A 21,241-nucleotide genomic window follows, 5' to 3' on the forward strand; every position below is an offset into this window, starting at 1 on the left:
GTTGGTCTTCTCTCAACTTCAAAGTTCTTTAGAATATGGTCAGTTATGCATAATTATCGTTACATTGGAAAAATTATTCTGAAGCAGTGTTTTTCTGAATCCATTTAAAAATAAAAAAATTAAAATGGGTCTGGACGGCCTAATTGTCTTCATGATTTAGCCAAATATTGATGCTGCAAGAAGTTCATGCTCATTAACACCCATTCATCCATTTATATGTAAGGGTCATGCGGGGTTGTAGCCTTTTGCACTGGGTGCTGACTGAGAGTTGGGGTACACCTTGGACAGGTTCCCAGTCAATCACAGGCCACAGAGACAGAAAAACCACTGGGTTTAGAAGTACTGCTCAAGGTTGAGAGACAATCTTCATAATGGTTCCAATAATAAACAGTAACTTAAAGTATGGGGACAGTGACGGTCATAATCAAAAGAAACAAAATGGAGACAGAAAACAAGCACCATGGGATGGTCCTACTTTTTAGTAACACATGTCTCCACTCTGACCTGCTCCCAAGGGCCAAGAGTCATAATTACTATGACTGCTAGAGGACTTATGGCCATATGTACAATTATTGATTAGGGGGCATTTGTTGAAATGACTGGGAGGAACGTCTCAAGCACATATAATTAAGAAAATACATTTAACTGACCTCAGAGACACACCTATGTCACAGCCATTGAGTTTTAAAAAAAAAGACCACATGCAAAAAGCACTTAGAATTCCACAGTCCTTGCTTATACTTCTTGTGTCTAACTGTACTGTACAGGGGCATTAGACATCAGGGAAGAAGACCCAAATGCAGAGGCAGTAAAAGTGGTTTAATGTTTCAGAGATAACAAGTTAATACGAAGGGGATAATAAGGTATTAGCAGAGTTATTAATTTGATCATAAAAAATTAAAAATAACATTATGTTATAACTGAAGTATTATTACCCATATTAACAGTAATATTACATCATTAGCCAGCTGTAATGTAAAGTGCTACTATTACAGGTAAACAGGTAGGAAGGGACACCATGTCCATTTACAGTAACCATAAGCTCCAACACCAAGACCAAAAGTCCACAACATAAGACACACACTGAAACATGTAAGTCTGGCAAGGAGCAGCACTAACTCCCAGGTTCACATACTGACTGGAATGATAAAGATGTGTCCTCGGTGCAGTGTGTGAGTGAGACAAAGGTCAGAGGACAGCAACTGTAGGGACAGACAGGGGGCATCTGGTAGATGAACTAAGAATGGCAGAACGGAAAGAGCAAGTTGGGGAAATATTAATGAGTAGTCCAGCCAGGAATCATTATAACTGCCCTGCACAGAATGTCATAAAATACTGTGCAATTGCTAAGGTTACATTTGTAGAAAGAAAATAAATTGCTACATATTATGACAAATGACTTGTACAACTGAAAAATTGACCAAATAACCTCATGGTTAAGCAATTGTGACCCTATCTGACATGGGCTTAATAAATGTCGAACACTGACACTGGCTGTTTCAAAACTGACTTGTTCCATGGCTTGCGTTCTCATTTTTTACCACATTTGATTTAAATCCCCCAAACCTCTCATGAGGAGTTTTTGAAATACATTACTAACAGAAAAAGAAACAAACTTGTGAAAAGTTCCTTTGTATAATGTTGATGAATGAATGCTCCAACACTGCTCGGCCACACATGTTCTCTGCCAGTATCACTGAGGAGGACATCTGGACTCCTGTGGTTTACCTCCCATACTATTAACCATTTTCTGTACACTTACCAGAAACCACATTGCTGTTTGTGGGGCGTACTGATTTTATTGTCAATATTATTGTTTTATGATATAATGGCCTACAGTAACACTGAAAATATTACTGCACATTCCCAGTGAGAAACACGAGCTAAACAACTTGAATCTTTATGAATCCATTTCCCATGACTTCTACATCTCATCCAAATGCTGCTCGTGGCTAATCTTCAACCTTCTTGTAGTTTTCTATTCATGTCACTATGCAGCATCATTGCAGCACCTTAAGCTTAATTATACCACACTCCTAATGAAAAACTACTGCACTGTTGTTTAAAGCCACACCTTTCATTAAGCCTGGCTGTTTAACATGTGTCAAAGTGGTATAATTGCATGTACCATCTTAAGTTGGAGTTTTGAAAACTTTATCCACAAGAATGATGGTTTATAGGAGAGAAGACACCCTGCAGTGTTACAGTAATGTAAGAATGCTGTCAGTCAAAACCATATTGGACATCTGTTCCATTTGTCACTCTGACGGACTCAGCTCCTGGGCTTGCCATAAGCAAAACTGAATGGCTGACTAAATCTTATGCAAATCACTAATTAACAGCTTAATGACTCCAATTAAATTCCAAATCTGTCAAGTAACATGTGATATTGCAGAAATTGCCCTGTAACTGAAAAGTAATTTAAGGCAAAATAAAGTGTTACCTCCAATTCCTAGTTTTGTTCTAATTAAAACTCAAACCATGCACACCTATCAGGTGGGACAATCCTTGGGAATATGGTTAAAACTAATTGTTTGAAGGCAGAAAGTTAGAGGGCGATCTGTGGGTTTGTACAAAACTTACTATATAGTGTTCAAACATATGCAACTACATAAAGTCACAGCAGGAAGCCACAAAGAAGCATAGTACACATGTGCAACTAGATCTGTTGTCCGCTGATCTGGAGGCACAGTAGCATTAGTTTGAATTTAGGCCAAAGTTAGAGTCAGTGTAACTGCACCCACAATTAGTTGCAGCAGAAGCCACTGTTATCTACCCTGTGTGTGAACGTACCAACATACACTAATAAATTGTACAATAGTCACCCATAGAAACCTCCCAAACACAATAACAAAAAATCCCTTCCTATCATTCAAAGTGGTGCTCATAAGAATGTTCTTATAAGAAAGTTTAATTCCATTAAAAACCCCTTTCAGACATCATTAAGACTTAGAAAAATACTCTGCTTTGAATAATAGGCCTTAAGTAATATGTTTTTCTTGTAAAACATTTAGTTCCCTCTTTGCTTTTAAAATCGCATCTTTTACACATTATCACTTGTTAAACCCTAAACATTGTCAAGGTCAATTATATTTATTTAAATGTATGTGTTTACAGATATCCAATGTACCCATCCTGTGTGCACTAATGCACCTTCAGATGCTGGTTTTTGAATTGTGGACTGATAAGTTAAATGGTCCTTCACCTTTTTAGCCAAGAAGACACAGCATCAATGATTTCTAAATAGATTTTTAAAGTTTGACTCATCAGATTACAGGACAGTGTCAGTCCATCTTAATTGAGCTTAAGTGTTTCCTGAAGGCTCAAAGTTCACAGCCATTCACAGGCCAGTTTTTTGGTCTTGCCCTTGTGGAAAGAGATTTCTACACATTTGATGTTATTATGTACCATAGAAAATGAAACCCCCAAATTTTTACATCAGCAGCTTTACATCAAGAACCATTAATCTTAGTAGAAGTTTTTTGGTTTTGTATTGGTGTGTTTTCTTTTCTTTTGAGGAGAGAGCCGCTGTAATGAGGCAAACCAATGTCCTTTGGGAATTAATAAAGCTACATTTTGTTTTATCTTAATTCTCAAATTGTTGAACTATTTGCCCATTCAGTCTTTCACAGAGTGGTTCTGTTTATGTGGGAAACATCTTTTTATGGCTAATCAATCTGTTTAAATTTAGTTGTGAGATGTGAGATATGTGATGTGTGAGATATGGCATTTTAAAAAGATTTATGTTTTAAATTCTAAAATATTTTATTTCCATTTCCTGCATTGAGTTATTTAACAAATATCTTCTAGTTACACTTTGCACATATACTATAATATTGAGAATAGTGCCATATTAGGAGCCATATGAAAACAATTACCAATAAGCAAAATACAATTGTAATTGGAGGGGCACATTCACATTTTTTAAAAATAATGTTGTCGGAAACTAACTCTTAACATGTGATATTGTTTATGAATAAATAACCTTTAACATAGACTATTTTAACAAAACAAGTAGAAGAAACAGAAGAACAAGAAAAAGCAAAGGAAGAAGAAGAAGAAGAAGAAGATGATGATTTTAGTGGCAGCCATTTTGAATTTGTCACAAAAAAGTACAGGTGTTGGTAACAGGGTTAATGAGGGCACCACAGTTTGGAAGATTCACCGTCATCTACGCGGTGTGTTTGTGTGTCGGCATATCTGCTCTATCATCCGCTGTGTCATTAGCGGAACTTTTCCATCTAGCATATGTGTAAATGTTTGCTTATAAACCCAATAAGAGCTGCATGTGCCGCTTTTAGGCAGAATTCCAAATGGCGCCAGGGTCAACAGAAAGACAGACTTCCACACCTGGACGCAATTCCGAGGACGAGAACAGCAAGGCGCAGCGGAGGAAGTTACTTTACAGCTAAACTGCCATTCTGGTGCTACTGTGTGCTAATTTTTGCCCGGTTACATACTATAAGCAATAGACTAATATGTTGAACACATTACAGTTAGCTAACTTTGAAGTTACTTGACAGGAGCCTAAAGTACTTCTCCAAGTTTGGACGACTGGGATAAGGAATAAACTGGAATATGTCACGGTGGCTGGTGGTTTATCCGAAGAAAGACAACAACGACAAGCACACCTGGGCTAAGGTAAGGTGGCTTGTTTTGTCATTGTGTGTTGCTGGTTTAATGAGCAGTGCCGAACCGGTTTTGGCTTCTGAGTGGGTGGCTCTGCATATTTACATCTTACTGCGACGTACACAGAGAATGTGGTGATATTTATATTTATGACCCAAACAGATGTTAATGCTGGCCCTCTTTCAGCCTCTTCCTATATTTATTTCTGCACTAGACTTCAATTTGGTTATTTTAATTGTAGGGATACACTAGGCACGTGTATTTTAAGTTGGCTTTGGTGTTGGAGGTTTTGGTTTTCCATGTTGGTACAGGTTGTTCTTAAAGTTTTAATTTGTAAAAACGGGTTACTCTCGAGTTTGTATGGTTGCAAAGTTGCATTGTTCAAAGTTCTAGTATTCTCGCTGCTGTCTTTAAATGGTATGTTTGTAAGGTAATCAAAGGTGTGTGTGTGTGTGTGTGTGTGTGTGTGTGTGTGTGTAGTTCATTTCTACCAGTTTCACAGACCCTTTCCTCACCAGACACCTTATTTTTACTGAATGCACACATTCAGCTAAACGTTTTTCTATTTCAAAGTTTATGCAAAGAACTCTTTGAATCCAAGCAATGTCCGGAAAATTGTGTGTGGATTGAAAATTGAATCAAAAGTGTCATGAAAGGGAACCCCCCCCTCCCAATAAACTACATAGTCTAAACATTAGTATAAAAACTGACACCACATAACTTGGGCACAGGCAGCATTTTGTGTCTGAATGTCTGCGGATGTAGCGCAGAGCTGCTGATCAGCAACAAGTAATAACAAACTCAAAAGGAATAACATTTATATTTGTTAGATTTATGTATTTATTTTTATCATGCATTGCGCTTTGGAAGACACAGTCTCATTCATTTCTAATACCAAAAAAGCATTGCTGCTCATCAACACATCCACTACAGACTGCACAAACATTTCTATAGACAAATGTAGCACTCTAACATTAATATCATGTCTAATTTGGGTCAAAAAACGCTTTTATTCCCTTTTTTCAATAATTTAACTTTATTTGTAGCAATAGAATTGTCCCTTTTTAAAAATGTAGTGTTGTCACACCTTTAAATTGCAATCATGGAATCATCCCATGTTGTCATAAGCCAGTTTGTCCTCTAGATAGTGCTGCAGGATTGACTTATGGTTTTGGGTAAAAAGTGAGGAATTAGAGCATATGCCAGAACAAGCTTTTCAGTCAGTTGGGTTACAACTTGTCATTGTTTTGTTTGCTATGTAAAAATATGCTGAATATGTAGTTTTATATTGTAACTTCCAAGTTAAGTAGATGTGGTAACAGTGTCTGATTTATTTTTTTTAAATATGATTGCTGGTTTGAAATTCTTTTTGATAATTTAAGCTGTCTTACTGTATGTGTTTTAAGGTTTAAGGTCTTGTTCGTTTGCATCCAGCTGTTTCAGTGTGTGACACTGTAAACACCACACAAACAGAAGTTAATTAATTTTGAACTCGTTCAGATTTGGCTTTGTTTATGCTTATATACAGAATATCTGGTAGTAGCTGGTTAGTAGCTATGTTAACATAGGCCAATTGAATCCTGTTAAATCATGGTAAATACTTATATTTTATTAACTTTAGCATTGATGATTGAATTCTTGTTTTTGTTGTTACAAAGCAGACATTTCCAAACAATTTTGTGCTTTTTAGAGACCTCTTTTGTAATTTGTACAGCAACATTATATAATAAATAAAAATCTTTTCCCTGTAAACGTACAACTGAATTCTACAACACAGTGTAATGGCGTGTTTAACTTGTCTGTATGTCTGGCACTTCTCTGATTAACATAGATATACACAGTACAAATTTTTTTTTTATAAAGACACCATAAGCCAGTTTTTATGACCATAATGTCGAGAGACCTGTCTACTGATCAAGACTTGTAAATAATGATAATGATGGTTTAGGTGGTGCAGCTTTTTAGAAACACATTAACGTGGTTTTAACAATTTCTTCCTGTAGACCAATGAATTAACAGCATTGATTTACTTGGCGGTGCTGATATTTACAGCATACACCTGTTTAGGTGCTTTTTCTAATTATCTTATGAGGTAACCGTAGCCTTCAGCCAGAATTATGTCATTAGTTGTTACCCAACCTTCATTGAATGTTTCAACCATCTGCTCCTCGCTTTAACTTTCTCTTCTCTTTAGCTACTCCATCACTAGCAAGTGGCTACTATAACATATTTAGTTGTGTGGATATTAAATATTTGATCTTGCATCTACTGATCTACTACTACTACTACATAAGGCAACCGATCACATTATTGCTTTTCGAGGCATGTTCTTCCTATTTCCAATGTGTTTTTGTTCGTGGCCTTCTATGTCAATGTGATCTCTGAGCAGTCAATTGTTGTTTATGAAAGATAGCGAAAGTTAATATAACTGATCGTACAGAATGTTTATTTAGCTTTTTGAACACTATGTTTGCAGTGTTTAGTTTGATGTTAACCAGGACGTTCAGCCCATTGAAGGGTCAATTAGCCTGATGAAAATGAAACTGGGCCAATTTAAACAATCTTTTTAAAGGATCGACTGCTGTTTCTCAGAAATTTGTTTTCACATACTTCGTAAAAAGAAAAGTCACAGGAAATGTATGAAATATATAACCAACTCGCCCTTTGCTAAAGTTTAGATGCATTTTACTGGTGTTGGTAACTGTTGATTTTTTTTTTTTTTTTGTACCTAAAATTTTCTGACATTGGTCTCAACTATAAGGCTTTCAGATGCTGGACTAACTTAGCTACAATAAACAAATCACAGGTCATGTAAATGAAGTAAGGAATCTGCTGTGCGTCTTGTATAAAACCAGTCCACTGTAAGAAGACTGGTATATTCTAGTTTATGTAACAATATTTAAAGTTATTTACTGCTATATAGTAAATGCCGCATGTTTAGTCTGATCTAAGTGTTGTTCTGTGGTGGAGCCTGCAGCAGTGTTTCCTGTATTTATTACTTCAGATTTGAGTCTGGATAATTATTGAATAGGGATAGATGTGAGTGGAAACTACATCATTTTAAATGAAGTAATTGTGGTATTTAATTTATTATTCATGCAACTTGGTGTTTATTTAGTCTGTTCATCAAATATTTAAAGAATAGATTAAATTATTACAAGTGAAACTTAAATTTTTTGCTTTTGTTTTTTAATGTGGTAAAAGGAAAGCGATTCGTGCTCACTTACATAGGTTACTAAATTAGTTTTGCACGTATGACTCTGACTTATCAGGAAAGTTGAACGTTGCAGTCATAGTGAAACTTCAATAAGATGTATGATTAGTGTACCATTAGGAAGATGGCCAAGGGCAATTGACCATAAAGCTGTATCACAAGTCTGTGTTAAACTAGATGAGTCACTTCCTCCTGTTGCGGTTAACTGCTAAAAACATTTTCACTGGAACGTTTGTTTTCTTGTGTCCTAAAGTGTCATGTCATCGTGGAACACAATACACATTGTATTCATTTGTCTGCCGTGTCAGTGTTCGTCCTTAGAGCAAATGCTATTCAAATAGAGAAAATTAATGCTCAATCACATTTATTATTATTTCAGCGTCGATGTCAAATGTAAACCATTTAGATAGCTTTAATAGTTAGGAAAACATAGGCCTTTATTTCAAACTAAATTTTGAACGATTTGCTATATTTCTCCAAAATTAAAAGCTGTTTCCATTTGTTTTGTAGGGTACAAAATTATAAAGTGAAATATCAAATTCATGACCATCTTTTCAGTTTTAAAAAAATTGGCTTGAAGCCTCTGTGTGGGAGGAGTAGTAGATTGGAAGGGCATGCACAGTTTGCAGCTCCCAACCTTGACTTTAGGGTTCTTTGATTAGTTTTAAGGGTGATGCTCAGGTAATATCTTTGTCCTGCTATTTCATAGCAAAGTAATTCATTTAAATGGTATTCCAAAATTATTTTGTATAAGCTACTGTTGTAAAGTTTTCTTGGACAACACAAAGCAACAAAAATATCTTTTGCATTCCTGCTTTAGGCCTACATAGTTTGGAGTATGATAATTCTATTGCATGTCTGCATGCGAACTAATCAATAAATGTTGTAGAAAATAATTGTTATTAAAAGTATCAGCTGTTCTTCATGGTTGGGCGGGGGAAAAAAACCTACTTTTGGTGTCCAGTAGAGGGCAGGAACATGCTGCAAATGTCAATGCTTAGTTTCATTTAACTAATTGTGTTTCATGAGATAAACTCAGTTTTGCATGTCTAGTAATATGTTTAGGTGTTTTAATTTCAAGATCCGTGTATGTGAACATTTGAATTGAAACTGTTAAAATTGACCAAGAGACAAAATGTAGCTTAACCCGTGTGGTCTTGAAAGTGTAATTATGGCTACTGTGTCTTCCTAAACATGACCTAAACTAGAATAGAAAATATTATAATTGTCCGATAAATAAAATGTAATCCAATTAGTCACCAGTTCACTGTGTAATAGTTTCAGTTCACTTTTTCAAGTCCCTGTGATCCAGAACAATGAGAATTAATTATTCAGCTACAATTAGTGTGATGTCAATATTAATTGTCACCAGTGAAGCGCTCCTCTGACATTGAGGTGGGATATTTTGAGCCTGACATTACAATTCTCAAGTTAAAATTCCCCCATTTGTTTAAGCATGTGTGTCCACACACACAAAGAGACCCGTCCCCAGACGTACACAGAGATGGCCATGCATGACTGCACTCAAATAGCCAGCACTAATACTTGCATGCATACTATGCACGCCAAATGTACATTTAGTTAAGAAAGAAAAATTGTTCCAAAATGTATATTAGTGACAGGCTTAATGTTTATCAGTAGACGTTTTTACTACACTACTTGCTTACGTGTGGGAATTGCCCAGTTTTCCTTTTTACAAACAATTTGAGGAAGTTTGAGGAAGTCTAAAGTATGCTTCTGTTACTGACTTCCACTGAATTTGGATTTCAAAAAACAATTTTCATGGAATCCTAAAATAACCATTTTGCACTGTCCAAACAGACAGCCCTTACATGCACTACTAAATTGTTTAGATAGTTTTATATTGGCAAGAGCTTCTTCAGCACTCAGTAGTTGTAATTTCAAATAACGGAACCATGAGCTCATAGATATTGTTAGAAAATTGCTAAAGTTATCTTTTAATAAGCTAGTTGAATTTTCATCAATTCTCATACAGACATTAACACCAATAATGAATTTCTCATAATGCTCATATTTAGGGTCTCTCAGTCTGCAGCCTGGATACGCTTATTTGTCTGTGCTGTAGATCTTCATTATTGTACAAAAAACAATCAAACCCATCAAACACACATAAAGCTCCACTAGGTAACTGGTATTCCAAACTGCATTGTTGAAACATTGTCTGGTGCTGGAATCTTTTTCTAGTAGCTGACTCTTGCTTATTAAAGAAAAAGTATACATATTTCTTAATTCAAAAATGTAATGGCATGCAATATAGATGTGGAAAATGCGTCACAATATCACGTCAGTAAAACTCTGACTTCTAGAACTTGTAGTTGTAACTTATTTCCCTTAACACTAGAGGGCTTTATAGGCCAAAAACATTTCCTTAACTGACTTCACTCTTGCTGACTGACTTTTTACTTGTTAGCATAGTTTTTGCAGGAAAGGAGGAAGCTCCATCAGGCTTGTGATGTGATGTGGTATGGAATGTTGGATTTCCAAAACGAACCAAGAAAATGGGGTGACAGCTTTAGTCCAAACAAACATTACAATGTCAACTAATACATCACCAACAGGTGTGTCACATTGAATTCTAGAGTGACGTCTACAAATCTGCCTTTCTTAAAATGTAAGTAGGCCCCTTACAAAAACTAAATCCCAAAATGAAAGCACAAAAAACACAAAATAGAAAACACATTTATAAAAAAAAAAAGAGACAAATACAATATCTTGTTTTTTTTTAAGAGTCAGACCACTGCATGAAGTCTTCTCTATTACATTCCTGAGGTTCTCAATTGGGTTAAGTTCTGTTGGGCAGTACTCGTATAACAGTGATGTGTCATCAGTGTTTCCTGTATAATAGTACAGGCATGGTGGGCCGCAACAGGTATTTTAAAAAATCTAATGTCCAATATACACTTATTTGCAAATAACCATTTGCATCTGGAAGTCTCTTTTAGGTCTTGCTCTGTGTCCCCTTTCTGCTATAATCTAATTTCAAAATGTTCTGGTAATAAAAGCAAACAAACCAGGAAGTATATGAAAACGTGAATAAGAGTTTCCTGAAATTCTCCTCTTCAAGGGCTCCAGTGTTACTATATGCATTGGTGACACAGGTATACAGGCTATGGGTCAAATGGACGCTGCAGGTGGACCTGCAGGTAGAAGCAAACATAGAACATCTGGCTAGAACTCAGCCAATATATTACACCATTGCTTTAGGCTTCAAATACTGACGATCCAGGGTTTCCTTTGAACTCTAACCGTCGATCACTAATGCTGATCTCAGGCTTCAGAAGACAGGCTAAAGACACTAAACGGTTTGTTTGGCAACAGAAGTTAATAATGCAAGATATTTTATCAATTTGGAATTGGATCCAAAATAGAACTGGCTGTTGGAACACACTCCTATCTCTGGCCAAGCAGTATGGTCTAGAAAAGTTACATATTTATGTATGAAATGATAAGGTGGAATTTATGGTACATTAACTAAGTCACACTGCTACAGCTTGAGCTCCCTGTACAACCAATACTACTATATATGCATAATATAGTGTGTATTGAAGATTTGTGAGCTAGGCTTATAGTGTTTGTACCTTTTCCGAGTTGGGTATTGAAACATCTGACTGTGGGGCCAGGAGTATTGATGGCGGTGATAAAGTTGTGTAATAATGTCATAAAGCCAGAGAAGATTGGCTCAACAGTGTAACCAGTAATCAGTCAGCAGGGTGAAAAATGACAGGGCCGATGTTAGTGGACAGAAATGGGGAATAAAACATGGGGCTGATGAAGGCTGAAGATATCAGAACAAGAAGAGGGCGGGGGTGAGTAGAGGTGACCTGCTCTTAGAAGGGACATGGCCTGTCGCATTTCCTTATTACAACCAATAGGTCTCAATTTCACATGACAACACCAACTACTCATTTGGGGCAGCGTCTGTATTACAGAGCTTGGTGGGGAGAGGGAAGGTGGATTTAATGTCCCAATGAGTTTGTTATACCCTCCTAAAAAGAGTAACATCTTCGAAGACATTTTTTGTGCCAGCACTTTTCGTTAACCTGCCCAAGGACCTTAAATCCATGCCTTGCTGTTGACTCATTTGAAGCTGGTGCTTGTATTTTCTTTAACCGCATAATTATTCTTTAATTGTAGGATTTATAATTGAAGTTGAGCTCACTTTCAAGTATTGAAACATTCAATCATTTTGGATGACAAGATGACCTGTGACATGAATCTAGTAAACACTGGAATAAGTAGCCAAACACAAGGTCTGAAAATTTAAGAAAGTGGATGAATGCATGTAGGTGGTGCTAAAGGCCTGTAAAGGTGGATGTAAATAAATTGGCTACATTTAGTTTTCGGTCTAATCATTTTAGGGTAAAAGCTACTGATAGTGATTTCACAGCTAAACTCTTCAGATGTGCTGTGTATGACTAAAAAAAATCAAATCAAATGCTTTTTCGTAAACATAATTAAAAAATAGATTAATTAAACTATATGCTGTTCTGCTGTTACTACAACATTATGTCAATATTAAAGAAAAACTTCACTAGTAAGGCTGTTAGATATTGTAAATGATAACACTTTCAGCAGCTATACAACAATAAAAGTTGCACCTAATAACAGTAATTACATTTTGGGCTATGAATGCTTAAAAAAACAAAGATTACCTACACTCTGTTATGTTCCTGAACACTGTTACACACTGGCTGTTTCTAATGCGTGCCTAATGCTGTGGCCTTTATCTAGACATGGTGTTGCTTTACGTTAAATCACGGAGGTAGCATGAGATTTCTGGGGTTTTAATTCGTTGTCCTCACCTGCTGCGACCACCATTACTCACGTGCAAAACTCTCAAAGACAATGGGGTCAGCTGACATTTTATTTTATTAATTTAGACATTTTCACATTGTTCAATTCCAAAACAAAAATCTTTATTATGAATGAATTAAATATCTCACATAGCCCTAGCTGTGTAGCTCACAAAACAACTTTGGATCACCTGGGACAACTGCAGCCTATTAAAAAATAAAATGAAAACATATCTACATGGCGGGCCTCTGAACCAGTGTCAAGGAGTGAGGAGCCAAATTTGGAATCTATATGCATGTAACTTAGCTTATATTGATGGTATAATTTTGAATGTTAATCACTGATAACATTGTGGTGCAGAGAGGACTTTTGATTACTCAGTGTACAGATTTTAATACCTGTTCCGCACATTGATTTGGCATGAATCAGTTGGCCTGCGGATCATCCAGTTGGCCTGGGAGAGCGCGTCCGGACACCATGAGAGCTCCCAGGGCAGGCCTGCTGGCCTCTGGCAGAGTGCTGGAAACCATGGTGCCCCCACTTGCCTTGGGCCCTCAAGGATGACAGTGAGACACTCCTCTCTCATTTGGTCCAGCAACCGTGGGATCAGAGGAATGGGCGGAAAACCAGAGAGGAGCCGCCTGGGCCAAGGGCAATGGGAGAATGCATCCACCCCAAGGGGGAAATCTCGAGTTCGGACGTAGAACCAAAGGGGGCACTGGGCCTTTGGCTGCAAAAGGTCCACCTCGGCTCTGCCGAACCTGCTCCAAACCTCCTGGACCAGCTCTGTGTGCAGCACCCATTCCCCGGGGCGGCCCCCCCACCTGACATGGTGTCCGCGGCCGTGTTCAGAATGTCTGGAATGTATACAGCTCTGATGGAGTGGAGATGCGAGTGCACCCACAGCAGCAGCTTCCTTGCGATGCTGAGGACCTGTGATGATCTCACGCCACCCTGACGGTTGATGTAGGAAGCCGTCGTCGTATTGTCCATATGAACAAGGACGTGACAACCTGAGAGCACCGGAGCAAAGTGCTGAAGACTGTTCAACACAGAAAGCAGCTCCAGTGCATTTATGTGGAGAGACATGCCAGCTCAGTAGGGGCGAGGCCCGCGTGTTTCGCTTCCAAGCAACCAAGGCAGCGAGGGTGAAGGTCATCGATTTCGATGTAGCCGACGAAAGAACATATTTGCTCTCTAAAAAGGAATTGCTCTAGTTGGCACAAGGCTGAAGGAAAAAGAGGGTGAAGAAGTGCTACAGTCGCCGCTCTCTTGTGGTGCGATTGCGGACGTAATTGAGCGCACCATGAGAGCGATAAAGTAGCAACTGTTGGCCCACTCGCTGGTGAGCGTGGACTATACTGCTTCAGTTGGCGCGAGCGCACAGGGATTGGTATATTATGCTACAGCCAGAGGGCAAGCAACATAGGAAATAGAAACATTTGTTATCACTAATTGTGCATTAAATAGTATGTTGATGTGTATCTTTGATTTACTAATATATGCACATGACTCTACATGTTCGTGTGCCTGGCTTTGTTGCTACACATTGACTATTGTGACTGCTATAAAGTTAAATTTTTATTCTTAGCTCTGATTTCACTTGCATTTCCTGGGAAAATATTTGGAACAGATCCACTGATCCACTAACTAATGCCTGTGGATCTCACAGGCATTTCAACTAAAACCACTGTTTCTGTACATTCATTTCCCCTCCCAATCCACCTTCTCACCCCCTAGTCTTTACATTTTATGCAGATAAGACTGAAGGCTTTCCCCTCACAGAGTTGAGTGTGTGCCCAGTATGCAGGAGTTTATCTGGCACGTGTCCCTCCCTCCATATTTCACTTCTGGTTCTCCCCTCTTTTTCTGATAGCTTTATCACTGCGGAGGGGTCAGATGCTGACACCAGCATAAGGGCCGCTTAAATCGCTCTAAACAACATCTATCATAGACCCTATAAAATAAGCTTCACGGCATGCACAATGCTATGGCCTCGTGCTTGGAAATGCTCGTCTATCATGTGGCTGCTTGACTCCAGGAAGCCTTTTTTTTTGATGATATGTACATGATTCAGAAGAGGAAAGTTCTGATTTAGCCCTAATCAGTCTTTATGAGTAATTTTAGAGTAGAGACTGCATGGGGGATCTATCGCTCATAAGGAGAGGTATGTAGGGTGTTTTGGAGGTGATAAATGGCACAAGCCTACAGTTGTGTTTATTGATCAGGAAGAAGCTTGATATCAGTAAAAGCCTCTGGATAGCCAAAGAATGTCAGAGTGACTGTAATGTTTAAGTTTCAAAGGCTTGGCAGGGGAAAGGCAGAGGGCAAAAGGGATGGAAGGCAGATGCTAATTGACATTGATTATTGGCATAATATTATGACATACTGACAGATTGCTTATACTGCTAAGTAAAACTGAAACAAATGGCATGCAGGTTCTTGAACAGAGAGAGAATATGCTGTCATGGTGTTTAAATCACAACAATCCTGCAGGCTTGATTAATACACTGCAACAAATTGTTCATTTTCTGTGCTCAAAAATTAAGACGTGAGCACAGAATAAACAGAAAAATCTTTTTGACAAGGGACGCATTTTCCTGTTCTGACTATGTGTTAAACAGTGTGCTGGAAATTTAGTAGAAACTTTTTGACAAGCTTAAATAATTTAGCTTGATGTACTATAACAGCTGTTTGACTCTGTATTCTTTTCCTATGACAAGGATATTAAGGTGTTTTAATTTCCATGGCTGTAGTGTAGTTTTTAGCTTGGTGACTTCACAGGTTGAATAATATCTACACACAAGTCCTATGTCTTTTTCTTATTTTGGATAAATCAACAATATGACCAGCATCTTATCAACAAAATGATGCATACATTTAATCACTTATTTATCTTTTAGACAATTATCAAGTAACCCCAGTTTTAAACGATTTTATCAATGATGACCATATTGTCCTTATTACTTAACATCCAGAATAATGCCGTACATCATGTCTAAATGCATATGTCTATATAGTGTATCTTAAAGTTCTGCTTTGAGGTCATTAAATGATTTCAGGTCTGTTACATTCTGATCAGTAATTATTTTACTTCTTGAGCATATGGTGATTAAAAAATCAGTCTAATGCAGAAAAGACACAAAAGAAGTTACACCCGTCATCTTTTAAAGTTTCAAGCATGTCATCTGAAGTTCATTTCAGGCTAGACCTTAACTCATCTTGTCCTCTTTGTTTCTGTCTAATCATTTTTTCTTTTTGTAACTTTGCAACCTTGAAGTTTTCTTAGCGTGTTACCTTAAATGATGTCTACGAATCCTCAGCCCTCGTTTGGTCCTTAAACCTTCAGGGACACCAGTGACTCTCACGAAGGCAAAACTAAGTTCTGTGTTAAGCTCCATGAAAGGCTGATGTCCTAAAATAAACCTTTAGGATTACTTCCTAAATGTAATTATAAATTTTGCCAATATCTAAATTTAGCCTTTTAATGCTATGTTTAATACTATTATGAATGTGTTTAACACAATTATCAATTTCAAGCTATTAATTTTTTGATCTGTATGTTAGCCCAACTATTTATCTGTATTTATATTAGTAGTTATTCAATCAATGAATGTTTATTTATTTATAGATATCAGTTGATGTGCTTTTGATTCTTTTAGTAATAGAAGCCAGACATCACTCATCTGGGGAAGAGTGCGCCTCTGATATTTGATACTGATCTGCTGCCCTATAACAAAGGATAAAGAAATTATTGATAATGCACATGTTTATTCTTATTCTCCTGTGTGAGGCCAATTAGCAATATTCAAATTAATAGCGCGTATTGCTACAATTGTATGTTGCTGTAAGTAAAGTAAATAGTAAATAGTTTATCAACAACTTTTTGAACAAGTAAAGGGGTGTAGCTCAGTTGGTAAGGCAGTTGACCATGGACCACGATCCCCGCTCCCGCCTACATGTCAAAGGGCAAGACACTGAACCCCAAGTTGCTCCCGGTGGGTCAGGTGAGCACCTTGCACCTCGTGTGTGTGTGTGTGTGTTTGTGTGTGTTTGTGTGAGAATGGGTGAATGGGAATCATAATTGTAAAGCCCTTTGGATAAAAGCGCTATATAAGTTACTATTTATCTCTCAGGATAACGTAATCAGGATACCATAATCTCTCATTCACCATCGTGTTAATCAAAGTGATCTTGTTAACAACTATAATCATGATTAAGGGAAAGATGACTGTATGTTGGCTACTGTATAGTAACCATTTAATGCAGTTTACTACAAATTATCAGACTGAGCTAGTTCTGGTGGGCTTTGTCTGGCAGCAGCCCATGTTCACAAACCGAACTCTGTCAGGAGTACACTACCTGCTCAGTATAGTCATACGACATAGAAAAGGGGGGGCAGAGTCGAATAGTCATGGTGACTGATTTATGTTGTACATTGCTTTAAAGTGATCAGTGCAAAACAGTCTTTAGTAATTTTGGAGTAGAGACTGCATGGGGGAATCTATCATTCATAAAGAGAAGTAGGTAGGGATTGTTATTTTTCCATTTAGATTTTTTGTTTAATTAAAGTCAAACTGATACAACTTGAGTGCATTCAAGTGCTTTATAATTGTTGTGGAAAATGCTGTTGTTGAACTGTACTATGTCATACAGAGATATGATTCTTAATTTAACTCTGCTTCATTGATAGAAACTTGGAAAAATAAATAATAGAAACTCCTGTTAGTACAACACAACAGCATCCATAACTGCAACCTCCAGCATGATTATACAATTGAATTAGAACATATTTTAACTTTTGTGATGTTACAATATGTGCTGATTCAATTACTTATAATCTAGTTGTGAAATAAATTGGTTTGCTCATTGCTAATTTTTTTTTTAAATTTAAAATAATGCACACATTTTCAATATTCATCGAATGTTAATTTAAGTTGAGCATATTTGTCTCTCATTTCTTACTGAATTGTATTTTTTTGGTGCAAAAAGAGAGAAAGGAGGGAAATAAACATCAACATTATAAATGGGCCATCAGCCTCCCTACTCTGTAATAATCGGTATCTGCAATGGCCGTTGAAAAACTTACATCGGTCGACCACATGTATTAATAGAAAAAGTAATTTGTTTGCAGTTATGCACAAAACCTAATCATGTTACAGTCATAAAAAAAATTTAATTTTAGGAGATGGGATTGTTAGTTCCTGCAAATATCTAACAGAGTGATGGCCCTGAAGTAGAAGCCATAATTATAAATATTAAATAATGTCTTAGTTGATGTTAACAAGTGTTCCCAAAATGTATTAAATGAGGATAGAGCCACAAAGAAGGCACGTGCCATTTTACACGCTCCCGCGCATCCTTTTAGAGAGTGAGTGTAAATTCCTTACATTAAGATGGAGTTATATTCCGTTTTGAAATGATACAGATGTATTTAATTTAGATCTTCATTCAACAGTTATTGGTAAATTAACTTGACAATTAAAGTGTTTGAGTAAAAAAATTACTACAGGAACAAGATCAGAAGTTTAAAGAGTAAAATTGAAGGTAAATACTTTAAACTAATTTCAATAGTAAAAGCTGTGACAGTGCAGGCCTTGTACATCTACTGTCTTGGTTTGAAATTATAGGAATAAGGCTGGAATCTCTGATTGCAATTCTTAAGTAAAAGTGCAAAATGGGCCTGGAGGAGCCAAAAACAAGAACAATCAATGACCCAGAAAAGGAAAAATTATTGTCCAAGCCCATCACTTAATTTCTTTAAAAGCCCATTGAGAAGTCAGAACCGCTCAATGTGCATCCACTAAAGTTAACACTCTCTGTATGCCATACAATTTAATTATTAGGACATGATTCATTCAGTGAGTGGTCACCCATTCAATAGGACCATTTATGGGCCAGCGTATTATTTACAGCTCAAGAATCCTCCTTTTGGTCAGTAATCACTGAACTGTACAAATGTAATTTAGATACTTGATTGAGGAAGAGATTTTGCTAATTAAGAGTTTTTGTAGAGTGCATAATCATTTTGGCTGGCTATTCATCAGGAACAATGTGATGATTAGTCCTTGTGGCAGTCTAAGGGCTGCTTATCTACTGGAAAGAAATTAGCCCAGCTATATCTAGTTGATATTGCTCAACCCCCCCACACCAGTTACAGTTCGTCCCCCACAGGGAGACAGTCAGTCTTTGAAGCCTGTGAACTTCCCATTCCAGTCTCTGACATTGCCTGCCGCCTGACTTGGATTTCGCCCAATCATGATTCTTGTCCCGGTAGGTAGTGAGCCCACAGTGGCCGCTCCATGCAATCTCTTCAGGCTGCTTCTGACTGAGCCCCCTGGGGCAAACCCCAGCCACCAAATGTTTGCCACTGAGCGCTCCTTCTAGGCCAGGCTCAAGTGTGGACACCAGTTCCCCTATGGTGCGTTATTTGACACCTCTCAAAGGTGCGTCCCATCAGGGTTCTTTGAAATGCTCTTAGTCCTTCCCTGGGACCAATTTGTGCTTGGTGACCCTACCAGGGGCTGTTGCCATTGACAACACACTCCCGGTATCACTGGGACACACAACCCACTCCATGGAGTCTCACAGAGGGGGAGTGCAGAGATAGAATTCTATCACTTGTGGGTCCTCGCCATCAATTTAATCCACAGTATATCAAAGCTTGTTTTTCTTGTTTTCCTGAATACCAGCCCTTTAAATCTAAAGAGGGCACCTACAGGTTTCCTTCCTATTTAATATATATACATTTTTGTTCCTTTTCATAATAAAAAAAACACAGTATGTGTTTTATGTACCTAAATAAGACACCTGGTGTGAGACAATACTAAAAACTGTGACAATTTTATCAAGTACTAAAATTAATTTAGCATTGGAACATCACTTTATTTTGTTGTTAACTTACATAACTTGTTTCTTAGTTTTTGAAAGTGCTTTTCCATTGTATAGGCTGCCTATTAACTGTGAAGCCCCCAAATTCACCACACCAAAGTGACAAAGAGCAAAGGCTAAAGTTAGCCTAGGTTTTGATTTGTAAGGAGGATTCAACCTAAGGATGAAGAAAGCTAATAACTTTGGTTATCAGCCAGTCACGTAACTGCTAAAACCATATTATGCAATAACTCAATATTTAAAACTAGCTATTGATGAGTGGAAATTATGAAATGCTTTCCTCTGAAAAGCACCTGAGGCAATGGGCTACTGAGAGGGCTGTATGCCCCCAGCAGACACAGCCATTCAACCCTACATTAGAACTCCATTAGACATGGCTATCACACTCAATGGTTTGTCCACCAGAAGAACTGTTTCATGGCTGTAAAAAGAGCAGACGTATAATTTTCCAAGATTAGAGCTCTTTATGTGATGACTGAAAAAATAAACACGTAGAACTAGTATTGCAAGGTCCATGTATTTTTAAGGGCACCATTGTGGTTAAGCTAAACATAAAAGGTTATTGGCTGGGATTCAGTCTACTAGTATAATGGACAGGTGAGTGTGAGTATTGTGAAATTTTATGGTGTAATTTACCTCCTTCAGCACTAAAAGGATGCTTTCACTGATGGCTTCTTTTGTTTCTAGTTTGGGTAGTACATAAAATGCCATTAAATTTCCCCTTGACTTCCTTATATTAAGACATCTCTACTTCTAATTGAAAGATGCCTCCAGATGACATTACGTGAAAAGAACCTTCAGTTCAGTTTGTCATTTTGTTGATCACACTATGGAGTTTGTAGTCATGGTCAATCTCCTTCTTTACAACTCTCCCAGATGACATCATGTGAACTCCTGATGATGAAAAACTCCTCCAGGTGATGTCATATGGAGGGGTTTTTCAGTTAAAGCAGAGAAATATTTTAATTTAGGGGAGTTTAAAAGCATGAATGGACATTTTGATCATTACATGTACAAACCTTAAACTTGGGAGCATAGAGAGCCAGTAAGACATTTGTGAAGTCCCCCTTTAAGTGTAGAGGAGTTTTGTAGGAAAAGTGGTAATGATAACAATGCGGATTAGACAATGTGTGGGTTCAAAATGAATTATGTCTGTTTCAGAATGTCCCAATTTGCTTGTTTCTAACTTATCCCCATATGTTCTTTTCAGCGAGATACAGTGGTAATGGTAAAGGAGGAATGCAATTACTAGTACACACAACAACAATTAATTTATTGTTACCTATCATGTGTAATTACTTGTGCTTTAAAGCTGCTTTGGAAAAGGAGATGAACTCCGTGGACTGGAGCACAGTACCTTTTATCTTTGTGACTCTGCTCCAACACAGACAAATTGCCCCCTGGAGAGGGTAAGTCTGGTGAAAATAATCTGTCTCCCCCACTTTGTGTGTGTGTGTGGTGGGGGGAAATCTACCACATGGGAGCAGTGTCAATGATGCACAGTAGCAGCAAGAATCACTCTTTCAGGTCTGACAGGGATTTAGTTTTTGGCTTCTTAAATGATAAATGGAGCGTAGAAATCACCTTACTATTGCAAATGTGAGGTATGAAGATGGACATGGGACAGGGAAACAATCAGTGGTTATCACTGACCACAAACTGGTGTTTTTGATGGTCCATTTGATCTTGAGT

This window comes from Channa argus, chromosome 2, assembly GCF_033026475.1.
Source record: "Channa argus isolate prfri chromosome 2, Channa argus male v1.0, whole genome shotgun sequence".
In the NCBI taxonomy this organism is placed as follows: domain Eukaryota; kingdom Metazoa; phylum Chordata; class Actinopteri; order Anabantiformes; family Channidae; genus Channa; species Channa argus.